General features: G+C 46.5%; 1 long non-coding RNA gene across 2 annotated transcripts; it reads left to right on the top strand.

Annotated features, from left to right (window-relative positions):
• Positions 1 to 3,107: 3,107 nt before the first annotated feature.
• LOC121594396 lies at positions 3,108 to 4,260 on the top strand. Of its 2 annotated transcripts, none has more exons than XR_006004964.1 (3): positions 3,108 to 3,238; positions 3,393 to 3,609; positions 3,674 to 4,260. It is a non-coding gene; the product is annotated as an uncharacterized LOC121594396 (long non-coding RNA). The 2 variants fall into 2 exon arrangements; XR_006004963.1 differs by having other exon boundaries at positions 3,108 to 3,258.
• The last annotated feature ends 3,815 nt before the right edge of the window (positions 4,261 to 8,075 follow it).

The raw sequence follows: 8,075 nt of genomic DNA, 5'->3' as shown, positions 1-8,075 counted from the left end.
AGATTTTTGGGACCCAAAATATTGTTTTAGGTCAAGACGGCGCAGATTTACGACCGCAGCTGACATTGATGGTGGTTGCGGTGGCCGGGGAGGACACATGCCGCTGGATGGGACCGCTTCCGTATGCACCCGCAAAAACTTCTGTCGGGCCTAGCGAGGGCCTTTCCCCAAGGGGGAAAAGGGGACAAAACAAGGGGAAGGCCTATGGAAATTTTATTTAATCATTATCACACCGCGTTATCATGACGCGATCGGTAGCCGGGCTAGGTTCGGCCCGAAATGGAGATGGAAAGGGTAGGAAGTTTGAAGCTGCACTTCGGGGAGGCCTGCCGGGCTCCGTCCTTTGGGTGCTTTAAAACACACCTTTTACACCTGCGAAGAGAAAGGGGAGTTAATGGCCAACCGGGACCACGAGATGGTGTCCCTCGCTACGAAAAGGTGTGTGCGTGTGTGTGGATGTGTGCTGTTTCCCATTGAGTCTTTTAATGATTTATTTTGCTCACTTTGGGCCGCGCTGTTCGTGCTAAACAAAACTTTAGCCGATTTTCGGGTGAACTTTAGCACCAAGCAACGGAAAAGGCCTGTGTTTAAAGGGGGCGAAACTTTTCCCTGTTCGCCTTTTCTTCTCCCTTCCCCACTGCCTCACTGCCTCTGCGATGACCTGCTGGCGCGGAAATGACCCCGGGCAGCTCGATCCAAGTAGCTCACACCGCACGGATGGCGATAAAAAGAGCGGCACGGGTGCTGCACCGTGTGGTCAAAAAGTAGGCGCTGAAGCTCTCCCCATCCAAGTCCATTTTTAGCGACCGCGTAATGTGTGCGCAAAAAAAAACGCAAAAAAGAACAACAAGCGCGAAAGTGGTGTGTCGCCGGCAGTCACTGCTTTTGTGAATGTGTGAGAGAGAAAGCGTTAGCTGTGTTCTTGACGTTCCTTTTGGCGCGTTTTGTGGCCAAAGGCGGCCGTTGCGGACACCATCATCGTCAGTTTTTATGGCCCCGAGCCGTACCGCGGGGAGCTGGAGGAGGTTGGCAGGTCGTCGTCATCGGGTTGGGCTGGCAGGCGCTTAAGGAGTCATCTTTATCTATTGCCATCGTTGTGTTGGCAAGCAGCCCGCATTGTGGGTTTTAGGGAGGGTAGCTTAGGGGGAGAGGGCAGGGTAAGCGTTGTGGAGGTTATTGTGTATGTGTGTGTGTGTGTGTTTTGTCGTGGTTGTTTTGCCCCGTTTGCCCGTTTGAAAGATGATTTACAGGCGAGAAAATAGAAAAAAAAACGCCTCGGATTTGGAGCTAGAAACTAGAACGAACGGTTATGTTCACGGTAGCGGTGCGAGATTAGCTTCAATTTTCCATCGATTAACCTACTGCCGGATGTCGGTCCTGTTGGCTCCGAGACGTGAACAAGCGTTAAGCCGATTGTGTGGATGTGTTCTGAGGACGGGGGTTTTGTGATTTGCGATCGTTTGACCCACTCATTCGATGGGTATTGCGTTAACAATTGAATTTGTTTTGCAATAAATTATATCAAAGAAATCATGTTATTAAACATTTTGGGGCAATTTTATGTGCAGCTTATTGTAAAATTTTATTTATTTATAGATTATATTTAACCTTATCAACCAATTGCTTAAAGCTTAACAATATTGTACATATAATAAAGGAGAGGAATGAATATAACGGGATTGAACGTTCATTAATATACCACATTTTGCGTGTTCCACTCCGTATCGCTCGGTGGTGCAATGGATAAACGCACTGGTTTTATGACGTGAGACGCGGCTCAAATCCTATGCGGATCTTTTCGCGCAAAAACCGCTGCGCGCAAGCTATTAAAGGATTGTGAGTTTACACCTCTCTGTATTTAGTGCTTCACATGATTACAGGGTTTACCAGCATATAAAACAACTGTTCACTTGTTTATAACAATAGTCGTTTTGTATAGACACCGCTGTCTACCACTTGCTCACACGTCAGATGGTGTAAGCTACTCTGTCCAATTCAATAACACAATTTTCGCCTTCGATTGCACAACGGTCGGATTCGGCACGGTTTATTGTGGTTGTTGTGTAATTAACAAAATTAATGTTTTGATTTATTGAAATGTATGGTTTATACTGCATATTGCTTGAATAAAATAAACGTGTTTAAAAATGTTTGGTTTTGGCAAAATTTGTCCCAACAAAACAAACTGTGCCGAATCTGACAGTTGCTAATCCAAGGCGAAAATTGTGTTATTGAATTGGACAGAGTAGCTTACACCATCTGACGTGTGAGCAAGTGGTAGACAGCGGTGTCTATTCAAAACGACTATTGTTATAAACAAGTGGACAGTTGTTTATTATGCTGGTAAACCCTGTAAGATGAAATGACACATGCAACACAAACCTTTTGTGTGTAATAGGCTGAAGAAAGAGCAAAAATGTTGACTTTATGAATCAATTTATCATTACTGTGTGTTTCCTTTTAGCCAAGTACTACAATCCATAATCAAGACGAAACCCTCTGGTTCCTTGCCATCTTTCTCCATCCAGCGAACACTTTATCACCCAATTTTCTAACCTCATCTGAGCGCGCTAAGCAAGTGTGTGTACGTGAAATATGCTTTAAAAGTGATGTGCAATATGTGCTGAGCCGTAAAATGTTGGCTCCCACATTCTCCACACTGCGGTGTTTCTCTCGCCATCAAAATGTTTATGCTCCAATGCCACCGGTTTATGTGGGGGCCACAATTGTCGAGCTATTAATTTAAAATGCGAAAGCATAAATATATATAAAACCACTTTTTCCTAGCTTTTTGCCCTAGGTTTAAAAAAAAAAAAACGGCCGGGTTGATTGGCCGGCTGAAAAGATGCTGTTTTTATGGTTCTGGCAGCTCCTTTCGCTTGTGGAGCTGTGATGCTTTGGTGATGATTTGGGTGTGTGGATTTTACAATAAAATTGCTCAACATACATGCAGCCGGTTTATAGTTTGTTTCCCATGAAGGCTTTTGCTGTGTGAAAGATTGAAGAGACGGCCTGTTTTGGACTTATTTTAAATGATAAAAATCAACCAGTTCAGAAGTTAAGAGCCTCAATTTCTCATTGCTTCCCTCGGCAGGTGTGGAAACATCAATAACAATCGATATTCCCATTTTCCCAACGACAATACCGTAATGCCATCGGTAGGAACGCAATCCGTTTTTGGAGAACAAACGACCAACACAGCAACCATAGCAACGGGTCGAAACAGCGACGCCACCAGGTTGGTTCCAGGTTTGCCAGGTTGTTGCTTTAATCATAATCCACAAGAAATGACTCACAACACGTAAGCGTATTAATAATGAAAAATCTTTCCCAAATTTCCCAATCCCCTTTTCCTGTTGCTGCTGCCGTGTTGTTGCGTTCGTGCTCGCCAGCAATTCGTAACATTTGTGGCTCCGTTTTCAATCCGCACACACTGTTGCGCTTTATTGAACACAGAGAGAGAGAGCCCAAGAACCTGCAGGATGTCGCGCGCGTAAGGAATGGGTTAAATGTGACCGGAAGGAGCGGCCTATACAACGTTGCCAAACAACTTCTGTCGGTAACGAAACGATCATGGTTGGGATTGACTTTTTTTTGGTTGATTGTTTGGTACGTACGTTGGTACTATTGTCGTGTGGCAGAGGATTAAATTGCATGACATTTTTCATTTTAGCGCTTACTTGTGAATTTATTTCACCAAAAAGGAGAATAAAAACGAACGCTTTTGCTGTTGCATACTGTGGCCAAACTGTGTTGCTATACCTCGAGCGGGGCACTAAAAATCGATACCGATTTGCTCTGGTTCAACCTCAGGGTAATCCATCCGTACAGTGCGACAGTGCAGTTCGCAATCGCTTTACTACATCGTCCTCTTCTTCCCTGGTGCTCTGTGGCTAAAAAACAAGTGTCCCTATTTGTTGACCCTCCGACCGAGAACCGAACCGTGCAGTGATGATGGACAATGTCACCCCAAATGGGATCGGTTGCAGGCGAATGGATGGATGGCGAAACTTCAACACTCCCGGCGTAAGGCGTCTGGGGTTTTCGGGCCCCCTGAAATTAAGCCCGGTTACAATGATCCGACCATGCAGTATCAGGCCGAAGGAAGCAGTGGCACAGACACACACAGGTCTTCGATGACGTGTAGAAGGCCGTCGCCGTCGCAACCACCACCCCGTACCAGCAGCAGCAGCAGCAGCAGCAGCAGCAGCGTGACTGTCCACGTACGCATGAAGTTTGCGTAATAAAATTTGCATAATTTACCATACATTAAATGCACATAATGGCAAGTTGATAAATTTCGTCTTCCCCTTTTTGTGTGAATCGTCGACTGACGACCGCATTCCAGCTGTGGGTTTAAGTTGGGAGAGAGAGAGAGGGAGAGAGAAAGAGGTAGTAAGGGTGAATGGTTTTCAGAGATGGTCTGCGTCTCGGCATCCCGTACCGTGTGCAGGAAGCAGGAACCAAAATTTCCCTCCGTCACTTTCCCTCGCTTGTGGCAACGGTCTGTGCGCCTGTGGTTTCTTCTATTGGGTGACACTTTCCTATTGCAGTTACAAAACGTCGGCTCGCCAGATGGTTCGTAATTGTGAGGTTTTACACTCACACACCCACAGAGTGTGTGTGTATTGTGGACACTCGATTGCATTGCATTTACTGATGCAGTGAAAAGGGCCAACTACTACTACTACTACTACTACTACTACTTCAAACTAACCATAGGTCCCGAATTCTGGCACCGTGACCACCTGTGTGTGCGCGCGCGGAAAAGGGAAATTGCTTTAAAATCGAGCCCCGCTTAAAGATTGCGCGAAGGAACGCAGTGGAAAGCCCAATTTTGTAGCAAAGTTGAACGATCTCCTGCACCCTCTCGGGTTGCAACAAGTTGCTTAACGATGTATTTATATTTAAATATTATGCAAAGGACGGGGACGGTCGGCAGAAGGGCATAATTAAACGTGACATTAGTCCTGGTGGTGCATAACAATGGTGCTTGGTTGTTGGATTTCACGCCACGCGGTGATGAGATAATCAGAGCGCAGTTAAACGTGAGGATGGTTGTTGGCAAAACATGTGGATCTATGCAGGTGTCGTAGGAATTGGTGAAGTTTTAAGACGTTTCATGTAAACCTTTGCTTTTAGGACTGAAGTATGCTTCAGACAGTCAGTGTGAGTTGGCATGATTGTGATGTGTTCTTGGCGGGAAATGATACGAGGGAAACAATCTCACATTAGCATTGGCTAATGATTATTATGTCTGGAAACTCTGGATGGATGTATTCTGTGTGCATGGGCAAGATTTTGGGCAGACAGACATGAACATATTGAGTGGAAATAGATGTCAAAAGCGACTAAAAATAAATGTTGACGTTTGGAAGATGTCTCGGCCCGAGAACTTATTTGCGTATCAAATAAATGGTTGATATCCTCTTCTTATTCTTCTTATTGGGTACAACAACATTAGTCAATTTGGGGCCTATCTTTACCACTAATGGGTTGACTATCTGTGATTTGTTATTTTCTCATAACAGGATAGTCAACCCTGTGAGGCACACGGTCACGACGGGGCTTGAACACATGCAAGTGGACGACTGTACCAGGGGACAGGCGAGATATCAGTATGAGTAAATTAAAGGTTCATTTAATTTCAAATAAAGATTAATAGTAACTAATTATGTTCGGACATCGTGTCAGAAGTTCGATCCAGCATAATCTTCCAGAAATGTAATAAAATGCCGTGTCCAAGTCCTTGGTATGTTTCTAGAATTCGATTGTCTAAGTTATTTAATTTAAAACTCAATATGTTGACTTCAACTAACCAGATTCAGCGAAATTCTCGGGGAGGGACTTGAAGGGACTTCAAATTAAAGACAACAAAGTGAAACTGCTTCATTCAATTGAAACCAAACGTACCAAACAGATGTTCTTGAAATCATGCAATAAAAATGTGTCAACAAGTGACACCTCATTTTGTACTCCTTTGCAATAAAGTTTACATTTACAGCCAAGCAGCATCAGTTGAATGCTTCCCAAAACGGCCCTCGTTAGCTCATCCCAATGATAACGAACAAAGATTGATCCTTCCCTGCGAAGCAAACTGCACGCAAAACCTTTTTGTGGTACACCGTTCTTCTAATTAAAGCATCAGTCTAACGGGCTCTCTGGTACTTAAAAAGCCTTAACCTCAAGCGCGGTGTTTATTGGGTTTTAAAAATGATGCAAACACGGTGCACCGTTGCTCCTGTTCAGCGGGTCCGAAAGAAGGAAACGACTGGGACGGAGCGGAACAGAAGGGGAGGAGGGGGCAAATGTTTTATGTTGACATTGTTCCCGGCTGCTGTACTATCGCTTGTTATCGGATGTCACGAGCTGCCTATGCTGTGCTGGCTTTGGTGCCTCGCTGTGCTGCCCGACCCGCGGAGAACCGTCCCCTTGGCTGGCAGAGAGGTAAATGTGCGGTGACAGGCGGACGCGTCGAATATGGTGCACGGCACTGGCGTACCCCTTTCCCTCCGAAGCCCCTGTCCCCCCCCCCCGGTATGGGCATCCTTTGATTCCGACCGTACGTGAGGACTCGACGGACGTCCGTGTGTGGGTGTTTCTCTGTTTGATAAGGTGCAACCGACCGGGGCGGGCCGACGTGGATGCGTTTAGATGTGTTAGTGTTGATTTCACCTTCACCGAACCGTTTCTACCCCTTATCCCACCTTCACACGCACACACATACATACCCACACTGGGAAGATGTCAGCCGTCAGATGAAAATGAAGTGATGTGAATATTAATTCCCGGTAGTCTCTTTTTTCCTTCTTCTCTTTTAGCCGTCGCTTCCTATCATCTCTCTTTTTCTCTCTCACACACTGTATGTCTATCCCAGTTGCGCATCCTTTCCTCTTTCCGGGAGAAAGAAGCAGGGGGGGAGGGGATAGATGTGTCGTCAAACCCTCGCTCCCTTCCAATCAAGCGATCCCTCATCGACCGAGAAAGCCTCCAAGTTGGCGCATGCTCCGTATCCTAGGCAACCTGGATGAATCTACCCAACGCAAGGAAGCAACGGACGCCCGCAACGTTCCCTGTCCGTGCTGCCCGCTTTCTATTTGTCCAGCGTGGTGCGGTGCGATAGGGGGGAAGAGAGGGAGCGGGCACGGCCAGCCCCCTGAAGCCCGGAACAACAAATCACATCGCCCGGTCCGGTGGCGCGGGCGAAAGGAGTTCTTCGGCTGAGTGCTTCGGCGTGCCCCGAAAAGGGGCATGACCTTCGGCTGCCTTTACGAAATGGCTTGGTGTGTGTATGTGTGTGTGTGTGTTTTGTGATTTCTACGGCCTGCTTGATTTGGAGATGATTGGAAAATGGTATATCAAAAGTGAAGAGAAAGAGAGAAAAGCAAAAAAGAGACAAAGCAGCTCCCCATTACCGTGCGGGATTGATTTTCCTTTCATCTCGGCAAAATTTCCAATTCGTCGTGTCGTGTCTCGCTGATGATGATTTTTGAACATTCCAACAGAAGCTAGAGAAGAAAAGAGCCCCGAGAACGTTGACGGTGGACCGTTCCGTCGATTGGATTTCAACCACAGGGTCTCTCTACTACCCGCCGTTCTTTACGCATCTCAGATTGCTGCCATGCCAACCACTGGGAAGGAAGCGCTCACATCACCAGGCAGGATCACGGCTAACGATGCTTTTGTTTGTTTCGCTAAATCTTTCAAATCAACCGACGAACACGATCGGAAACTGATCAAACATATTAAGCACAAGGGGAAGGGAAGGACATACACACACACACACACACAGAAGGACCGAAAGCAAGAAGGTCTCAAACTGTACCGGAACCGTAGCGCGCCTCGGTTAAGAATGCTTGTCGAAGACGGTGGGACGGCAGCCGGCGTTTGACGCTGCTGCAGCAAGCGTTCAGATTGCTGCAACACTTATCCGTTAATCTCGAAGGTCGCGCTTTGCATAAACTCTGTTGCATTTAGCGCACCAGCAGCCCGCGTACGGTGGTAGCGATTTTGCGAAAAATGGCACGCACCGGGGGTTAAAGCATTCTAATTCTTGCCACTTTTCGCTTGCTGCC

Source organism: Anopheles merus, chromosome 2L, assembly GCF_017562075.2.
Source record: "Anopheles merus strain MAF chromosome 2L, AmerM5.1, whole genome shotgun sequence".
NCBI lineage: Eukaryota > Metazoa > Arthropoda > Insecta > Diptera > Culicidae > Anopheles > Anopheles merus.
Note: the sequence above shows the minus strand (reverse complement) of the source record. Positions and strands in the feature narration are given on the sequence as shown.